At 46.3% G+C, this 21,082-nt stretch overlaps 1 protein-coding gene across 5 annotated transcripts in view; it reads left to right on the plus strand.

Annotated features, from left to right (window-relative positions):
* Positions 1-6,243: 6,243 nt before the first annotated feature.
* The window catches only part of LOC132763267 (aldehyde dehydrogenase family 3 member A2-like), a 31,587-nt gene continuing 16,748 nt past the window's right edge, over positions 6,244-21,082 (plus strand). For 2 of the 5 annotated variants that reach the window (XM_067472259.1, XM_067472263.1), the window contains exon 1: positions 6,244-6,344. The gene's annotated coding sequence lies outside the window, so the exon portion shown is untranslated. Of the gene's footprint in view, positions 6,345-16,276; positions 16,356-16,375; positions 16,607-19,526; positions 20,311-21,082 lie in introns of those variants that run through there. The other 3 variants (XM_067472260.1, XM_067472261.1, XM_067472262.1) reach the window with 3 other exon arrangements.

Below are 21,082 nucleotides of genomic sequence, written 5' to 3' on the forward strand. Positions count from 1 at the left end.
GACGCGCTCGAAAAACCGTCGTTTTTCTCGTTTCCAGGAATTTCGACTTGGAAAAAAACCCGATATGTATTTTTTATTTTTCCAAACATGTTCAAGCACCGACTGTTTTCAGACTGTATGTATATATGTGTGTGTGTGTGTGTGTATTTGTGTGTGTGTGTGTTGGTGCCTCTCCTTTCTTCCCCGCCTTCTTCTTTCTGTCCTTTCCTTTCACCTTATTTATCTCTTTGTCCCAGGAATTCTTCCCGTTTCCCCGTTTTTAATTTCCGCGGCGTTTGTATTTCCTGCGGCCCTTTTCCTAATACGGCGTTTCTACTTCCTCTCCTTTGTAACTTTGCATGCGGACACGCGGAGTTAGGGTCACAGGAACAAACCTGCAAAAAGAGAACCCAGTTGCAGGCATTTTTATGACGGCTTGTATAAATGTATATTAAAGTGAAAACAAAAAATAAACAAGATATTCGGGGATAAAAAAACAAAACAACAACAACAACCCAGAGTCCTGCAAATCCCATCATCCATGGCCCATCATCCCCCAAACTGCAGCAGGACGTAAAGTGGGTCATGGGGATTCTCTGTACCAAGTTTGGTCCAAGTCCATCATTCGTGGGGGTCACGGTAGCCTGTGTAGATGGATGAAGGTACTGCAAATCCCATCATCCGTAGTCCATCTTCCCCCAAACCACATCAGGATGTAAAGTGGGTCATGGGGGGGTCTCTTTGCCAAGTTTGGTCCAGGTCCCTCATTCGTGGGGGTCTCAGTGGCCTGTGTAGATGGATGAAGGTACTGCAATTCCCATCGTCCGTAGTCCATCTTTCCCCAAACCACATCAGGACATACAGTGCATCATTGGGGGGGGGGGGGGGTCTCTGTGCCAAGTTTGGTCCAGGTCCGTCATTCATGGAGGTTGCAGTGGCCTGTGTAGATGAATTAAGGTACTGCAAATCCCATTGTCCATAGACCATCTTTCCCCAAACTGCATCAGGATGTACAGTGGATCATTGGGGGGGGTCGGGTCTCTGTGCCAAGTTTGGTCCAGGTCCGTCGTTCATGGGGGTCACGGTGGTCTGTGTAGATGGATGAAGGTACTGCAGATCCCATCGTTCATAGTCCATCTTTCCCCAAACTATATCAGGACGTTCAGTGGATCATTTGGGGGGGGGGGTCTCTGTGCCAAGTTTGGTCCAGGTCCGTCATTCGTGGAGGTTGCAGTGGTCTGTGTAGATGGATGAGGATACTGCAAATCCCATCGTCCATACTCTATCTTCTCCCAAACCACATCAGGACGTACAGTGGATCGAGGGGGGGGGGGGTCTCTGTGCCAAGTCCATCATTTGTGGGGGTCACAGTGGCCTGTGTAGATGGATGAAGGTACTGCAGATCCCATTGTTCATAGTCCATCTTCCCCCAAAGCACTTCAGGACAGAGTGCGTTATGGGGGGTCTCTGTGCCAAGTTTGGTCCAGGTCCGTCATTCATGGGGGGGTCGTGGTGGCCTATGGAAGTTGGAGGCCCGGGCAGGAAAATATATCACTGCACCACCAATCCGCCTGTTGCACACATACATACATACATACATGCAAACATACATACATGCAAACTGTGAGTTTATTTACTATAGACAGAAGATAGGCCAGGTATAGCTATAGGAGGAAATACAGGTTATGATCCAGGATGGCTCCTAAACGATTTGATGCATCCGGACCAAACTTGATAATTTGTGATCTAAGTTAGATGATGATGGGACTTGGAGTCCTAATGATTTGCCACTATTTTGAGGGGACGTGGCTGTCATTCCTGGCATTGTCCACAAGAAGGCAGCAGAGAGCCGTCTCCCTACTTTATGGTTGAGCGCGCAACCTCAGCCCTTCCTCCTGCGGTCTTAGAATCCTAGAATCGAAGAGTTGGGAGAGACCTCCTGGGCCCTCATCCAGTCCAACCCCATTCTGCCAAGAAGCAGGAATATTGCATTCAAATCACCCCTGACAGATGGCCATCCAGCCTCTGCTTAAAAGCTTCCAAAGAAGGAGCCTCCACCACACTCCCTCCGGGGCAGAGAGTTCCACTGCTGAACAGCTCTCACAGTCAGGAAGTTCTTCCTCATGTTCAGATGGAATCTCCTCTCTTGTAGTTTGAAGCCATTCCTCCATTGCATCCTAGTCTCCAGGGAAGCAGAAAACAGGCTTGCTCCCTCCTCCTCCTCCCTGTGGCTTCCTCTCACATATTGATCCATGGCTCTCATCATGTCTCCTCTCAGCCTTCTCTTCTTCAGGCTAAACATGCCCATCTCTTTAAGCCGCTCTTCATAGGGCGTATTCTCCAGACCCTTGATCATTTGAGTCGCCCTCTTTCTCTGGACACATTCCAGCCTGTCAATATCTCTCTTCAGTTGTGGTGCCCAGAATTGGACACAATATTCCAGGTAAAGTGGTCTAACCAAAGCGGAATAGAGCATGGGGAGCATTACTTCCCTAGATCTAGACACTAGGCTCCTCTTGATGCCTGAGGCCGAAATCCCATTGGCTTTTTTTGCCACTACATCACATTCCTGGCTCATGTTCACCTTCCTCCCCACGAGGACTCCAAGATCTTTTTCACACGTCCTGCTCTCGAGCCTCATCGTCCCCCATTCTGTCTCTTTGCATTTTGTTTTTCCTGCCTAAGTGGAGTATCTTGCATTTTTCACTGTTGAACTTCATTTTGTTAGTTTTGGCCCATCTCTCTCATCTGTCAAGATCCCTTTGAGTCCTGCTCCTGTCCCCTGGAGTCTTGGCTCTCCCTCCCAATTTGGTCCCGTCTGCAAACGTGATGATCCTGCCTTCTCGCCCTTCATCTAAGTCATGAATGAAGATCCTGATCAGGACCGGGCCCAGGACAGAAGAACCCTGCGGCACTCCACTCGTCACTTCTTCACCTGCGACTTCTCCAAGAATCCTCAAAGATGATTGCTAGTGTTTCTGACATGACTTCAATACTCTTGGGTGTCGCTCACCTGGCCCTGGAGACTTGGACTTGTTTAGAGCAGCCAGGTGTTCCTAAACTTTACCTATTTGGGGGTGCATTTCCACTACTGCCTCCTCCGTCCACTCCGCATTGCTCAGGTTGCACGCGAGAGGACAGAGGCCAAAAAGGGGTTGAGGAGCGCGGCCTTTCCCCCGTCTCTCCCCGTTAGTACCGCACCACTCTCTCCTCGCAGAGGCCCTGCCCTTCTTTCCGTATTCTACTGACATAACCAAAGAACCCTTTTGCCTTGTTTTCGATCCCTCTGGCAAGCTCGAGAACCGGTTCCTCCCCAAACGGGTTCTGCGGCCAAGAGCTGATTGCTCTAATCGCATTGCGTGAGAACAGGACCGCGGTTTTGGTTCGCCTTCCAGCTCCACCTCGGGGCTTCTTGGAGCCGAACCCATCATCCCCGGCGATCCCTCGTAGCCAAGTCTAATTGCCACCAAATGTGTGTTGTGTTGGCGGCGGGTCCGTAGGTCACTACAGAGGCCTATTCTTGATCCGCACGTTCTCTCTTTCGCAATGAAGGCATCGATTTCCAAGTGGATGGCGGCCTTCCCAGTTATCTCAGTTTTAAAACTTGCCTTTGATCCCATCTTGGCACCTTTCCCCCTTTCGCCCTCCATTCGTGCCTCTTCAAATTCTGCAGCACTGCTGGTCACAGTTGGCCTCCAGCTGGAGCGCTCCAGGGCCAGGACTTCCAGTTCTCTCTCCGTGTTTACGCCACAGTTTTTAAGTTTGGCTTTGAACCCATCTCTCAATCTCTTTTCCTGTCAACTAACATTACATTTCCCATTACTGAGTTGAGCGTAGAGAGATCGGAAATGGTGATTGGAGTTGATGGTGGAGGAGCGTCGCTTCAGTGCTGGTGGTCTTTGCTTCTTCTTCTGGCACGCTGACATTTTCCCGCTTGTCTTCCCATGAGATTTGCAGGATTTTCCAGAGGCAGCGCTGATGGAATCGTTCAGGAGTTGCATGTGATGCCTGTAGACAGTCCACGTTTCACAGGCATAGAGCAGGGTTGGGAGGAGAAAAGATTTATAAACGAGCACCTTGGTCTGCCTATGGATGTCCCAGTCCTCAAACACTCTCTGCTTCATTTGGAAGAATGCTGCACTCGCAGAGCTCAGGCAGTGTTGTATTTCAGTGACAGTACTGACGTCTGTAGACAGTCCACGTTTCACAGGCGTATAGCAGTGTTGGGAGGAGAAAAGATTTATAAACGAGCACCTTGGTCTGCCTACGGATGTCCCGGTCCTCAAACACTCTCTGCTTCATTTGGAAGAATGCTGCACTCGCAGAGTTCAGGCAGTGTTGTGTTTCAGTCTCAATGTTGACATCTGTAGACAGTCCACGTCTCGCAGGCGTAGAGCAGGGTTGGGAGGGGAATAGCTTTACAAACAAGCCCCTTGGTCTCCCTACAGATGTCCCGGTCCTCAAACACTCTCTACTTCATTCAGGAGAATGCTGCACTTGCAGAGCTCAGGCGGTGTTGTGTTTCAGTCTCAGTGTTGACATCTGTAGACAGTCCACGTTTCGCAGGCATAGAGCAGGGTTGGGAGGACAATACCTTTATAGACAAGCCCCTTGATCTCCTTACAGATGTCTGGTCCTCAAACAGACTCTGCTTCATTTGGAAGAATGCTCCACTCGCAGAACTCAGGCAGTGTTGTATTTCGGTGTCGATGTTGACTTTGGTGGAGAGGTGGCCACCAAGGTAGTGGAAATGGTCCACATTTTCTAATGTTACACCTTTAAGCTGTATCTCTGGCATTGGAGAGGGACTGGATGGTGACTCCTGGAAGAGCACTTTGGTTTTCTCGATGTTTAGTGAGAAGCTGAGCTTCTCATATTCTTCTGCAAAGGTGTTGCATATTGGTCTTCTGAATATGCACAGACTACATTATCATCAGCATATTAGAGTTCTATAACAGACATTGTAGGTCTTCTGAATGAGCACAGAATTACATTATCATCAGCATATTGGAGTTCTATAACAGACTCAGGGCAGCTTCACAACAGGCATTCGTTCCTAAACATACAATTCCTAAAACATTGTTTAAATCACACAGGCTTGAAATCATAGTCCAGGTCAGTCCATTCACACAAATTGGGTCTCATTCTAAATTGCTCCCTCGACATGTTTGAACGCTTGGTCCCATAACCAGGTTTTGAGTTCCATTCTAAAGGCCAAGAGGGAGAGGGCCAATCTAGTGTCATATTTCCATATTTGCTGGCACATGGCATGCAACACCTTGATCTTTCAAGATTTTAAACAGTTCAGCTGGGATCCTGTCGTCTCCTGCTGCCTTGGGATCCCATTGTCTCTTTCTGCCTTGGGATCCCACTGTCTCTTTCTGCCTTGGGATCCTGTCTCCTGCTGCATTGGGATCCTGTCATCTCCTGCTGCCTTGGGATCCCGTTGTCTCTTTCTGCCTTGGGATCCCATCGTCTCTTCCTGCCTTGGGATCCTGTTGTCTCCTGCTGCCTTGGGGTCCCATCTTCTCCTCCTTCCTTAGGATCCCGTCATCTCCTGCTGCCTTGGGATCTTGTCATCTCCTGCTGCCTTGTGATCCCGTTGTCTCCTCCTGCCTTGGGATCCCGTTTTCTCTTCCTGCCTTGGGATCCCGTTGTCTCCTGCTGCCTTGAGATCCCATCGTCTCTTGCTGTCTTGGGATCCCGTTGTCTCCTGCTGCCTTGTTCTGAGCAGTGCTTCTTGAGGCCCATTCAACCTCACTCCTCGGGATGCCTGGTTCTAATTCCCACCACCGTCCAAGCTATCCTTGATATGACTATCCTCCCTGTAGAGATCTTCCATACAGTCTCGCCACCTTCTTTCTCTTGATCTCTGTTCGGTCCTTTCTTGTTAGGTCAGCTCTGTTCAGTTTATTTTACACAGAGGAAAGTTGAAGCAGTTGTCATTCCCTTTCCCCGTTTCCCATGTTGGTGTCCAGGAAAACGGAGGGACGTGGTCTTCCTCCTTCGACCCGCTTTGGACCCCCGTCGTGTGGACCACCCTCCTCTCTCTGGGGCCACTAGATAGTCTTCTCCAAGGTGTCCTTTGAGGGGGTCCATTTTGGGGCACTTCTTGTAACAAAGGCAAACACGCCCTTCTGCACATGTGTGTGGAAGCGTGTGTGCTGTGTGCCAAATCCCGCTCCCGCCTGGAGGCTGCCAAGGGTTCTGGGCCCGGTTCCAGGCTCCCATTTGCAGGGAAGGAGGGCCTCTTCCGTGTTGACAGGCGAGCAGCAGGAGGAGGGGCTGAGCAGCCAGACTCGCTCTCTCTCTCTCTGCGCAGAGAGCAAAGGCCAGCCAGACGGGCACCGACTCCGCCGTTGCAGGTAAGCGGGGGGGGGTGCTCCACTTGGCCTCACCTGGTCCCAGGTAAGAGCAAAGGGGAGGCACACACACACTCACACAGAGCCTCCCCTTGCAGTGGGATGCCTTGTTATGCCTCTTGTTGTTATCGTGATTGACCCCACATTGCAAGTAAACAAACATAGATATTGTTTCATCAATAATTGTTTAGTCAATAAACAATATCTAAACAATAAACAATATCTAAGCGGATCGGGGTTTGCAGCCACGCATTAGGATATTGTTATTAGAATCATACCATATTAGAGTTGGGAGAGACCCCGTGGGCCATCTAGTCCAACCCCCCCCCCCCCCAGCAAATCATCCCTGGCAGATGGCCATCCAGCCTCTGTTTATTATTATTTTATGATTATTAATATTTATTGATACCCCATTTTTCTCTCTCTGCAAGGAGACTCATACACACTCGGTTGCTGCGAGTTTTCTGGGCTATGTGGCCATGTTACAGAAGCATTCTCTCCTGATGTTTCGCCCACATCTACGGCAGGCATCCTCAGAGGTTGAGGGGTCTGCTGGAAACTAGGAAAATGGGATATCTATGTTATCTATCTATCTCTATCTATCTATCTATCTATCTATCTATCTCTCTCTCTCTCTCTCTCTCTCTCTATCTCCCTGTGGAATTATGTCCAGGGTGGGAGGAAGAAAGAATTCTTGGGAATGTTTCCATTGGTCAGCTGGTTTAGCATTGAATGGCCTTGCAGCTCCAAAGTCAATCAGGGAGGGTCTCTGCATAGAGGTAGCCTGGCCTTTGTTGCCTGGAGACACCCCCTGAGGAATAATGTCCTGGGTGGGAGAAAGAACTCTTGTCTGCCGGAGGCAAGTGGGAATGTTGCCATTGGCCAGGCTGAGTGGCATTAAATGGCCTTGCAGCTTCAAAGCCTGTGATTCCGGCCATGAAAGCTTTTGACAACACACCAGACTCATAAGCATATTATTTCTGGTATTATTATATTATATTATTATGTATTTTAACATAATATATTTTAATATAATATTATTATATTATATTATGTTTTATTATAATATAATACAATAATAATATAATATTAATTATCTTATTTTATTATAATATTGTTATAATATATTATAATATTATTTTATTTATTATTATTATTTGTTTATATCTCTGCAAGGAGACTCAAATAGACATATTATTATTGTTGTTGTTTTTCATTCCACAAGGAAACTGAAATTTATTATTATTATTATTATTATTATTATTATTAGAAACACAACAAGATGAGTCCAGAGCTGGCTGCTGAGTTGGATCATACGTGCAATTATTATTATTATTATTATTATTATTATTATTATTATTATTGGAAACACAACAAGATGAGTCCACAGCAGATAAGATCACTCTGCTGGCTATTATATTTATTATTATTATTATTATTATTATTATTATTATTATTATTATTATAAACACAACAAGATGAGTCCACAGCAGACACTCTGCTGGCTGCTGAATTGGATCATACGTGTTATTATTATTATTATTATCATCATCATTATTAATTAGTTTATATCTCTGCAAGAAGACTCAGATATTATTGTTGTTGTTTTTCTCTTGGCAAGCAGACTCAAAAAGAGATATTATTATTATATTATGATAAATGTTTATTGATACCCCACTTACATATTTTTTCTATATCCTTAATTATCGCAACATGTATATTATATATCATGTATAGAATATATTATCTACACATCAATTTAAATAAGTATCATTCATATATATATATATATATATATATATATATATAATTATAATAATATTATACTCCTATAATCTAATAATGTATTGTCGAAGGCTTTCATGGCTGGAATCACTAGGTTCTTGTGGGTTTTTTCGGGCTACAGAGCCATGTTCTAGAGGCATTCTCTCCTGACGTTTCGCCTGCATCTATGGCAAGCATCCTCAGAGGTAGTAGATGCAGGCTCTATAGCCCGAAAAAACCCACAAGAACCTAATCTAATAATGTTTGTGGCTCAGGCAGGCAAACCTTGATTTGTATCTGTGTGTGTGTGTATTATTATTATATTGTGTATCATGATAATAGACGGCCGCGATGGTGCGTATGAAGGCGGGAGGGAATTCTTTGGTGCCCAAAGGAAGGCTTTTTTGGAAAGGGAAAGGCGCTCAAGGGAGGGTTGTTTTGGAAGAATGTGCTTTCCCCATAGGCTTGAATAGGGAAGAAGAAGAAGAAGGAGTGTCCATTGGGCATTGGCCTGGGATTGCGCAAGAGGGAGGCCAAGGCGGCACATCATGCGCTCAATGCGCTCCAGCCCTGCACACAACCACAACTGGGAGGCCTCTCCAAACTGGGAGGAGCTGCGCCTCCAAACTGGGGCCCATTCCAGGCCCTGCCCTCCTCCCTTCTTCCCTCCCTTCGCCCTCTTTTCTCCTCCCTTCGTTCCCTTCTTCCAGCCTCTTTTCTCTCCTCCAACTCTTTTCTCCTCTCTTCATTCTTTTCTTCCATCCTCCTCCCTTCACTCTCTTGTCTCCTCCCTTCATCCTTTCTCTTTTCTCCTCCTTCCACTTTTCCCTCCCCTTTTCAATCTCTCTTCTCTCTTCCCTTCATTCTCTTCCATCGTCTTTTCTCCTCTTTTCCAATCTCTTTTATCCTCCCTTCATTTTCTTCTTCTCTCCTCTTTTCCATCTCTTTTCAATCTCTTTTCTCTCTTCCCTTTGTTCTCTTCTCTTCCTTCTCTTTTCAATCCCTTTTCTCTCTCCATTCCCTTCCATTCTCCTCCTTACTCTCTTTCCTTCATTTCCCTCTCTCTTCTCTTCAGTTGTCTTTTCTCCTCCCTTAATTCTTCCATCCTCTTTTCTCCTCTCTTCACTTTCTTTTCTCTCTTCCCTTCATTCTCTTTTCTCCTTTCATTCTTTCTTCTATCCTCTTCTCCTCCCTTCGCTCTCTTTTCTCTCTTCTCTTCATTCTTTTCTTCCATCCTACTCCCTTCATCCTCTTTTCTCCTCCTCCGACTTTTTCCTCCTCTCTTCAATCTCTCTTCTCTTCCCTTCACTCTCTTCCATCATCTTTTCTCCTCTTTTCCAATCTCTTTTATCCTCCCTTCATTCTCTTCTTCCCTCCTCTTTTCTCCTCTTTTCAGTCTCTTTTCTCTCTTCCCTTCGTTTTCTTCTCTTCCTTCTCTTTTAAATCCTCTTTTTCTCTTCGTTCTCTTCCATTGCCTATTCTCCTCCTTACACTCTCTTTCCTACATTTTCCTCTCTCTTCTCTTCAATTGTGTTTTCTCCTCCCTTAATTCTTTCTTCCCTCCTCTTTTCTCCTCCTTTCAATCTCTTCTCTTCATTCTCTTCTTCCCTCCTCTTTTATCCTCTTTTCAATCTCTCTTCCCTTCATTCTCTTCTCTTCCTTCTCTTTTCAATCCCTTTTCTTTCTTCGTTCTCTTCAATTGTCTTTTCTCCTCCCTTAATTCTTTCTTCCATCCTCTTTTCTCCACTCTTCACTTTCTTTTCTCTCTTCCCTTCAGTCTTTTCTCCTCTCTTCATTCTTTTCTTCCATCCTCCTTTGTTTTCTCTTCCTTTCATCCCCTTTTCCCGTCCCTTCACCCTTCCCCTTTTCCCTCCCCTTTTCAATCTCTTCTCTCTTCCCTTCATTCTCTTCCGTTGTCTTTTCTCTCTCCCAATCTCTTTTATCCTCCCTTCATTCTCTTCTTCCCTCCTCTTTTCTCCTCCTTTCAATCTCTTCCCTTCATTCTCTTTTATCTTTCCTTCATTTTCTCCTCCTCTTGTCAATCTTTCCTCTCTTCCCTTCGTTCTCTTTTCTTAAATTCTCTTTTCCTCTCCCTTCATTCATTCTTCCATCCTCTTTTCCTCTTCTATTCATTCTCTTTCCTTCTCTTTTCAATCCCTTTTCTCTCTTCGTTCTCTTCCATTGTCTTTTCTCCTCCTTACACTCTCTTTCCTTCATTTTCCTCTCTTCTCTTCAATTCTCTTTTCTCCTCCTTTCATTCTTTCTCCTATCCTCTTCTCCTCTCTTCACTTTCTTTCTCTCTTCCCTTCCTTCTTTTTTCTCTTCCTTTTGTTCCCTTTTCTCCTCCCTTCATCCCTCCTCTTTTCTCCTACTTCCACTTTTCCTCCTCTTTTCAATCTCTCTCCTCTCTTCACTCTCTTCCATCGTCTTTTGTCCTCTTTTCCATTCTTTTTTATTCTCCCTTCATTCTCTTCTTCCTTCCTCTTTTCTCCTCCTTTTAGTTTCTTCCCTTTGTTTTTTTCTCTTTCCTTCATTTTCTTCTCCTCTTTTCAATTTCTTTTCTCTCTTTGTTCTCTTCCATCGTCTTTTGTCCTCTTTTCCATTCTTTTTTATTCTTCCTTCATTCTCTTCTTCCTTCCTCTTTTCTCCTCCATTTAGTTTCTTCCCTTTGTTCTCCTCATTCTCTTTTCTCCTGTTTTTCAATCCCTTTTCTCTCTTTGTTCTCTTCCATGTCTTTTTTCTCCTCCCTTCATTCTCTTTTCTCCTCCTTTCATTCTTTCTTCTATCCTCTTCTCCTCTCTTTGCTCTCTTTCCTTCATTGTCTTTTCTCCTCCCTTCATTCTTTCCTCCACCCCTCTTTCTCTTCTCTACGTTCTCTTTTCTCCTCCCTTCCTTCTCTTTTCAATCCCTTTTCTCTCTTCCCATCATTCTCTTTATTTCCGTTCCATTTATTTTCCATTCTTTCTCCCTTCCTTTTCTTTTCCCTTCATTCTCACTTCTCCTCTTTCATCCCTCTTTCTTTTCATTCTCTTCTCTTTTCATTCTCTTTACTTCCATTTTTCTCTCTTTCCAACCTCTTTTCTCTCTTCCCTTCTTCCCTCTTTCTCTCTTCTATTCAGACTCTTTTCTCTTCCTTCTCTTCTTTCTCCCTCTTTTCCTCCCTCTTTTTCCTTCTTTTCGTCCTTCTTGTCGCAGAGCAAAGCCAATGGTGGGCCAGGCACGCCTCTCTTTGCATTCCTCCTTCATAAAGAATTATCATAATTAAGCGAAAGGACGAAAACAACATCTTGTTCCAATTGCTTTTGGGATTAAAAACAAGCCGGGACTAATGCGTTGCAGATGGAGCCGGGAAGGGCCCGGAGGCAAACCAGGACAACAGGGAGATGTTTGGGGAAAGAGGGATTTGCATAAAGTAAACAACTCTCTAGAAATGCCGTTTTCCAACCCACCGGCCAGGAAATCCTGACTCTCTTATTTTCACCAGCGGCACTCTCTCCTGACATTTCGCCCACATCTATGCCAGGCATCCTCGGAGATATGCAAGTGAGGTTTACATATCTCCCTGTGGAATGATGTCCAGAGTGGGAGAAAGGACTCTTGTCCGTGGGAGGCAAGTGGGAACGGCCCTCCTTGATTAGCATTGCCTGACCTTTCAAGGCAAAGTTGGCTCATGGCAGCAGCATTCCCACGTGCCTCCCACAGACAAGAGTCCTTTCTTCCACTTGGGAGGTCGTATGACAGAGGGTGCCTCCAGGCAACAAAGGCCAGGCTGCCTCTAGGCAGAGACCCTTCCTGGTTGACTTTGCAGCTGCAAGGCCATTCAATGCTAACCAAGGAGGCCAATGGCAACATTCACACTTGCCTCCAAGAGACAAGAAGAGTGCTTTCTCCCAGGTATATATATATATACACACACACTTGCCTCATTTCCAACAGACCTTACAATCTCTGAGGATGCCTGCCGTAGGTGTGGGCGAAATGTCAGGAGAGAATGCTGCTGGGAAATGGCCATGCAGCCTGAAAAACTCACAGCAACCCAGTGATTCCAGCCATGCAAACCTTCCACAACACAACTGAATTGTTATGATTTCATGTTTATATATTCTGATGGCCAGGCTGCCTCTAGGCAGAGACCCTCCCTGGTTGACTTTGCAGCTGCAAGGCTGTTCAATGCTAACCAAGGAGGCCAATGGCAACGTTCACACTTGCCTCCAAGGGACAAGAAGAGTGCTTTCTCCCACCCGGGACATCATTCCTCACACACACATACACGGCCCACTTGCCTCGTTTCCAACAGACCTTACAACCTCTGAGGATGCCTGCTGCAGATGTGGGCGAAATGTCAGGAGAGAATGCTGCTGGAAAATGACCATGCAGCCTGAAAAACTCACCGCAACCCAGTGATTCTGGCCATGCAAACCTTCCACAACACAACTGAATTGTTATGATTTCATGTTTATATATTCTGATGGGTTTATTATCATGACAATAATAATAATAATAATAATAATAATAATAATATATTGGGGAAACTAGGTTTTGTGAAACCTGTCACAGCTTTTGTGAAATGCCACGGCCGCGAGGCTTGCTCCAAGGCATCAGCGCGCATTGTTGCGCAACTGGAATGTGTATGGCTTGAAAATGCATCCTTCTCATGGTTTCCAATCTGAGGCCAAATCTCTGACCGGTTTACCTTTCAAAACCTGGGCAAATTCCACCTGGACTTTTATGGGTTGAGATCTAATCTCGGGATTCCGACCCTGATCTTTAGTCCCATGTCGTGTCGCATTCCCACAAGCCACGTTCAGCCCTGCAGAAAGGGAAATAATCATAATCATACTCATAATACGAAATCCAGCATATAGATCTCGTTTGCTGTGACATACTGTGCTTTTGTGTAAATAATAATAATAATAATAATAATAATAATTAGAAAAGGAAATGATAACAGCAATAGTAACAGAGGTTGGCAAAGATATATGATGATGTAGGAAAAGAAATAATAATAATAATAATAATAATTTTGGAAAATAAATAGTAATAGAAATAATAATAATAATAATAATAATAATAATAATTTAGGAAAATAAATAGTAATAGAAATAATAATAATAATAATAAGAATAATAATAATAATAATTTAGGAAAATAAATAAAAATCACAGTAGTGCTAATAAATGGGAATAATAATAATAATAATATAGGGAAATAAATAGTAATAGAAATAATAACAATTTGGGAAAATAAATAAAAATCACAATAGTACTATTAAATGAGAATATAATAATAATAATAATAATAATAATAATATAGGGAAATAAATAGTAATAGAAATAATAATAATAATAATTTAGGAAAATAAATAAAAAATCTCAATAGGACTAATAAATGAGAATATAATAATAATAATAATAATAATAATAATATAGGAAAATAAATAGTAATAGAAATAATAACAATTTGGGAAAATAAATAAAAATCACAATAGTACTATTAAATGAGAATATAATAATAATAATAATAATAATAATAATAATAATATAGGGAAATAAATAGTAATAGAAATAATAATGATAATTTAGGAAAATAAATAAAAATCTCAATAGTACTATTAAATGAGAATATAATAAATAATAATATAGGAAAATAAATAGTAATAGTAATAATAATAATAATTTGGGAAAATACATAATAGTAGAGATAAATCTAATAATATAGTAATGATATATCCTACCAATAATAATTTAGGAAAAGAAATAATAGTAATAGAATAGCAATAGAGGAAAATATAATAATAAAAATAATAAGAGAGGAAGAGGAATAAATAAGTAATTTAGGAAAATGTGAATAATAATTTAGGAAAATAATAACAGTAATAATAATAATAATAATAATAATAATAGAGATATAAAAATAACAGTTGAGGAAAAGAATAATCATATATAACGATGAGAATAAGAATGTAGGGAAAGAATAACAATAGCATAGGAAAAACAAATATTTCAGAATAATGATAATTTATTAAAAGAAATAATAAAAATTAGGAAAAGAGATAATAGTTATAATAATGATAAAGTATAATAATATTTCAGAGGAAGAAATAGTACTAAATTATTAGTACTACTAGGAAAAGTAACACTAATAATTTAGGAAAATAAATAATGATAAAGTGAAGCACCCACGCCTGAACGGAGTATTGACTCTGGCTCAGCTTTGGCCCTTTCTCTCCGTCCTGTCAATCAACCGAGATAAATCATAACAGGGCTGCTGATTGCCAAAGGCGTGGCTCGCTGGCGTGTGCAAACAGGACCCGGAATGCGGTGGGCGCAGAGGAACACCCGTGGGGCCCCTGCCACGGCCTTTGCCCCCCTGGGTTGCCATGTTCACGCATGGAGAGCGCTCCTCCGCCCTTGAAGGATCAATATGCCATATGGGTTGCCACGTGATGCCAGAAACAGGGCTCCTCTGCCATGTGGGTTGCCATGTTCAATCTAAGAAGGGACTCCTCTGCCTTGAGGGATTCAGGGGGCATTGATTGCCCTGTGAGATCAGGAACAGGGTTCTTTAAGGAACCACACGCCATGGGTGGCCATGTGATGCCTCTGCTTTACGGGTTGTCATGTTCAGTCATGAAAAGGGCTCCTCTGCCTTGAGAGATCAATATGCCTTATGGGTTGCCATGTGAAATCAGGAATTGAGTTCTTCAGCCTTTGAGGATCAATATGTCATAGTTGCCATGTGATGCCAGGAACAAGGCTCCTCTGCCCTCTGGGTTGCCATGTTCAGTCATGAGAGGAGCACCTCTGCCTTTAAGGGACACTATGCCATGGGTTGCCCTGTGATGCCAGGCATCGGGCTCCTCCGCCTTTAAGGATCAATCAATCTGCTTGTGGTTTCCACCTTCAATCAGGAACTGGGCTCCTCCACCTTTGAAGAACAACATGCCATAGGTTGCCACGGGATGCCAGGCATCGGGCTCCTCCGCCTTGAGGAACAACATACCCTGTGGGTTGCCATGTTAAATGAGGAAGAGGGCTCCTCTGCCTGTAAGGAACGACATGCCATGGCTTGTCACGTGATGCCAGGAACAAGGCCCCTCTGCCCTGTGGGTTGCCATGTTCAGTCATGAGAGGGGCTCCTCTGCCCTTAGGAATCAATAGGCCCTTTGGGTTGCTATAGATAGGGATCAGTGTGCCACGGGTTGCTCTGTTAAATCAGGAATGGAGTTCTTCTGCCTGTAAGGATCAATATGCCACTGGTTGCCCTATTTAATCATGAAAGGGGCTCCTCTGCCTTTAGGGAATCCTAGGCCATATGGGTTGCCATGTGATGCCAGGAATAGGACTCCTCTGTCCTATGGGTTGCCATGTTCAGTCATGAGAGAGGCTCCTCTGCCCTTAGGAATCCTCTGCCCTTGAGGGATCAATATGTCATAGTTGCCAGGAACAAGGCTCCTCTGCCCTGTGGGTTGCCATGTTCAGTCATGAGAGGGGCTCCTCTGCCCTTAGGAATCAATAGGCCCTTTGGGTTGCCATAGATAGGGATCCGCGTGCCATGGGGTGCTGTGTTAAATTAGGAAGAGGGCTCCTCTCCATAGGAGATGCCATGTTCAATCATGAGAGGAGCTCCTCTGCCCTTAGGAATCAATAGGCCCAATGTCTTGCCAAATATAGGGATCAGCCTGACATGGGTTGCCATGTGATGCTAGGAAGAGGGCTCCTCTGCCATGTGGGTTGCCATGTTCAATCAAGAGAGGAGCTCCTCTGCCTGTAAGGATCCGCATGCCATGGGGTGCCATGTGAGGCCAGGCATACGGCTCCTCCGCCTTCGAGGATCAACACTCCATGGGTTGCCATGTGGTGCCTTGGAGTGGGCTCCTCTGCTTTATGGGTTGCCATGATCAATCATGAAAGGGGCTCCTCTGCCTTGAGGGATCCATATGCCCTATGGGTTGCCATGTTCAATCAGGAATAGGGCCCCTCTGCCCTCTGCTGGGCTGCCCTGTCCCATCAGGAGTGAGTGAGGGCATTTCAGTGGGGGGAGGGAATCGTTTTGGGGGGCACTCCCTTGGAATTCAGCCTGCAAAACAATCCTGGGATGCAAATCAGGAGGCGAGGCCCCGCCCCTTTCTAGGCCCCGCCTCCTCCGCCTCCTCGGGTGGGCGTGGCTAGCCCCCTGACCGGAAGCGCTGCCCTCCACCCTCTGGGGCCACGGGACCGGAAGCCGGAAGCAGAGAGCCAAGTGCAGGAGGCGCGTCAGAGTTGGGGGGTTGGGAAGGGGACCCCCCCTCCCTCTCCCTGTAGGGCCTTGGCCGGGGGGGGGGGGTCGTTCAAGGCAAGGGTCTTCCCCGGTGGCGCCCCCGCCTGCCTGCCTGCCTGCGCCTGCCCCTCTTTCTGTGGGTCTCCTTCCTCGGAAGCTGCCCCTGACGGGCTTCTGCCTCAGAGTATGGCTCAAGGGAGATTCTCCCGTTGGGTTTCCGCCTGACTTGTGCCTTTCTATAGGTATTACTGAGCGGAAGCTGCCCCTGATGAGCTTCAGCCTTGGCTCATAGCTAAGTGGGACTTCCCCGGTGGAGCTTCCGCCTGAGCTGTGCTCTTCTCTGCCTTACGATATTGCTCAATGGAGCTTCCCCGGTTGAGTTTCCGCCTGGTCTGTGTCTTTCTAGGAATCTTATTGAGCAAAAGCCACCCCCGATCTTGCTCAATGGGACTTCCCCGGCTGGGTTTCTGCTTGTTCTGTGTCTTTCTTTGGGTCTTTTTGAGCAGAAGCTGCACCCGATGAGCTTCCACCTTAGCATATATCTAAATGGGACTTCCCCAGTTGAGTCTCTGCATGATTTGTGCCTTTCTATGAGTCTTATTCAGCAGAAGCTGCACCTGATGAGCTTCCACCTTAGCATATTAGGATGGAGCTTCCCCAGTCGGGTTTCCGCCTGATCTGTGTCTTTCCATGGCTTGTATTGAGTGGAAGCTTCACCTGATGAGCTACTGCCTTACCATATAGATAAATGGGACTTCCCCAGTTGAGTCTCCACCTGGTCTGTGTCTTTCTATTTGGGTGTTTTTAAGCAGAAGCTGCACCTGATGAGTTTCCACCTTAGGATACTGCTAAACGGGACTTTTCCAGTTGAATCTTTGCCTGGTCTGTGTGTGCCTTTTTATGTGTCTTACTCGGCAGAAGCTGCACCTGATGAGCTTCCGCCTTAGCATATTTCTCAATTGAGCTTTCCCAGTTGAGTTTCTGTCTGGTCTGTGTCTTTCTATGAATCTTATTCAGCAGAAGCTGCCCTGTTGAGCTTCCACCTTAGCATATATCTAAATGGCACTTTCCCCGTTGAGTCTCTGCCTGATCTGTGTCTTTCTATGGGTCTTAATTGAGCAGATGCTGCCCCAATGAGCTTCCACCTTAGGATATTGCTAAATGGAGCTTCCCCAGTTGAGTTTCCACCTGATCTGTTTCTTTCCATGGCTTTTATTGAGGGGAAGCTGCACCTGATGATCTACTGCCTTAGCATATATCTAAATGGGACTTCCCCAGTTGAGTCTCTGCCTGATTAGTGCCTTTCTATGGGTCTTATTCAGCAGAAGCTCCACCTGATGAGCTTCTGCCTCAGAATATTGCTAAATGGAGTCTCCCATGTTGAGTCTCTGCCTAATCTGTGTCTTTCTATGGGTTTTATTGGGCAGAAGCTGCACCTGTTGAGCTTCTGCCTTAGCATATATCTAAATGGGACTTCCCCAGTTGAGTCTCCACCTGATTAGTGCCTTTCTATGGGTCTTATTCAGCAGAAGCTCCACCTGATGAGCTTCTGCCTCAGAATATTGCTCAATGGAGTATCCCCTGTTGAGCTTCTGCCTTATCTGTGTCTTTCTATGGGCTTTATTGGGCAGAAGCTGCACCTGTTGAGCTTCTGCCTTAGCACATATCCAAATGAGACTTTCCCCCGTTGAGTCTCCGCCTGCTCTGTGTGTTTCTATGGGTCTTATTGAGCAGAAGCTGCCCCAATGAGCATATATCTAAATGGGACTCTCCCGGTTGAGCTTCCACCTGATTAGTGCCTTTCTATGGGTCTTATTCAGCAGAAGCTCCACCTGATGAGCTTCCATCTCAGAATATTGCTCAATGGTGCTTCCCCAGTTGAGCTTCTGCCTGATCTGTGTCTTTCTATGAGTTTTATTGGGCAGAAGCTGCACCTGTTGAGCTTCTGCCTTAGCATATATCTAAATGGCACTTCCCCGGTTGAGTCTCCGCCTGCTCTGTGTTCATCTATGGGCTTTATTGACCAGATGCGCTTCCACCGTACGGTCTTTCCGAGCCACCCAGAAGCGGGAATCCCTGGAGTCGAGCGAGGCCTGGCAGTGCTCCACCTCGTAAACAGCGTTTATATTCCCGTTTTAATTAATTGCAGTGGCTGGGCCCGTCCTCCTCTGCCCGGGGGAGTGCCGTCAAACCCACCCGACGGGTTTAAGACTCCTCGTAAAAGCACCAAACTCCCCATTAAACCGTTTAGCCAGGACACTTAACGATCCCCAAATTGGAGGATTGCATACGCCAGGAGGGGAATCACGGCAAGAAACTCCGCGGAGGCCCTGCGGTGCGGATAAGCGGTGCTGCGGATACGGGAGCTGCGTTCTGCGTATACGGAAGCCGTGTTCCGTGGATACGGGGACCGTGTCCTGTTCCCACCACCACCGCCATGAAGTTCCACCCTGGTTTGTCTTTCCCTTCTTCCCCCGTCCGGTACTGCGGATACGGGAGCTGCGTTCCGCGGATATGGAAGCCGTGTTCCACGGATACGGGGACCGTGTCCTGTTCCCACCACCGCCATGAAGTTCCACCCTGGTTTGTCTTTCTCTTCTCCCCCTGTCCGGTACTGCGGATATGGGAGCTGCGTTCCGCAGATACGGAAGCCGTGTTCCGCGGATACGGGGACCGTGTCCTGTTCCCGCCGCCGCCATGAAGTTCCACCCTGGTTTGTCTTTCCATTCTTCCCCGTCCGGTGCTGCGGATATGGGAGCTGTGTTCTGCGGATACAGGGACCGTGTCCTGTTCCCACCACCACCACCGGCATGAAGTTCCACCCTGGTTTGTCTTTCCATTCTTCCCCCGTCCGGTGCTGCGGATACGGGAGCTGCGTTCCGTGGATACGGAAGCTCTGTTCCGCAGATACGGGGACCATGTCCTGTTCCCACCACCACCGCCATGAAGTTCCACCCTGGTTTGTCTTTCTCTTCTTCCCCCGTCTGGTGCTGTGGATACGGGAGCTGTGTTCCGTGGATACGGAAGCTCTGTTCCGCAGATACGGGGACCGTGTTTGGTTCCCACCATCACTGCCATGAAGTTCCACCCTGGTTTGCCTTTCTCTTCTTCCCCCGTCCAGTACTGTGGATACGGAGCTCTATTCTGCGGATACGGAAGCCGTGTTCAGCGGATACGGGGACCGTGTCCTGTTCCCACCACCACCACCATGAAGTTCCACCCTGGTTTGTCTTTCCCTTCTTCCCCGTCTTTTCTCCCCTCGCAGGCCTCGGGGTGTTGCCGCCCTCCTTTCTTCTTTTGTGCGCCGTTCTGTTTGCGTAAGGCTCGGCTCCCAAAGGGATTAAGCCCTGATTATTTGCCGCGGCAAGCACAGGCCGGTCGGTTCCCACCTTTGGCAGGTGAAAGCGCTGCGATTAGGGCCTTCCTTGACAAGCCTATTGAGTCCTGCCTCGTCTCGTGTTCCCAACGACTCCGGTTGCAACACTTAATTAAGGGAGAAATCATCACGGCAGTCGGTTGAAAATTATAATCGTGCAAATTGTAAGATCGCTGTAATCTATCCTCATATGTGATATATTGGAAGAGGTCACGAGCCAACGAGAAGAGCCCTTTCACGGCCGATTGGCCGCTCCGCATTTTCGGAATCACCCCTCGACCTATTACCCTCAAAAGGATTTTGATTGACAGCTCGGAGTTTGCTGAGTCACCATTTGTGGCCTGTCCCGGAGAGCGTGGGCGGGAGGGGGGATTAGGCAGCATGGACTCTGATTGGCCGTCGGCGTTTTGCTGAGTCACCCCTCCCACCCCTTGCGGGGATATAGAGGTGGCCGCAGGGGAACTTGGGTTGTGAGTTGGGAGCCGGAGGCCGGAGGAGAAGCGGGACAGGCGGTAGGGGACTCCTGGCAGGATACACACTAACCTGGAGGCGGCAGGGGCCCCCTTGCAGGTATATTATCCATCCCGGAAGGTGGTAGGTGCTTCCTTGTGGGTATATTATCCATCCCGGAGGCAGTAGGGGACCTCTTGTGGGTATATTATCCATCCCAGAAGTGGTAGTGGACTCCCTGCGGGTATATTATCCATCCCGGAGGAAGTAGTGGACTCCTTGTTGGTATATTCTCCATCCTGGAAGTGGTAGGGGACTCCTTGTTGGTATATTATCTATCTCAGAAGTGGCAGGGTACTGCTTGTGGGTATATTATCTGTTCTCTTGTTGGTATATTATCCATCCCGGAAGTGGTAGTGGACTCCTTGCAGGTATATTATCCATCCGGGAGGCAGTAGGGGACCTCTTGTGGGTATATTATCCATCTCAGAAGTGGTAGTGGACTCCTTGCGGGTATATTATCCTTTCCGGAAGTGGTAGGGTACTGCTTGTGGGTATATTATCCATCCCAGAAGTGGTAGTGGACTCCCTGCGGGTATATTATCCATCCCGGAGGAAGTAGTGGACTCCTTGTTGGTATATTCTCCATCCTGGAAGTGGTAGGGGACTCCTTGTTGGTATATTATCTATCTCAGAAGTGGCAGGGTACTGCTTGTGGGTATATTATCTGTTCTCTTGTTGGTATATTATCCATCCCGGAAGTGGTAGTGGACTCCTTGCAGGTATATTATCCATCCGGGAGGCAGTAGGGGACCTCTTGTGGGTATATTATCCATCTCAGAAGTGGTAGTGGACTCCTTGCGGGTATATTATCCTTTCCGGAAGTGGTAGG

The sequence above is a fragment of the Anolis sagrei genome, chromosome 12 (assembly GCF_037176765.1).
Source record: "Anolis sagrei isolate rAnoSag1 chromosome 12, rAnoSag1.mat, whole genome shotgun sequence".
NCBI lineage: Eukaryota > Metazoa > Chordata > Lepidosauria > Squamata > Dactyloidae > Anolis > Anolis sagrei.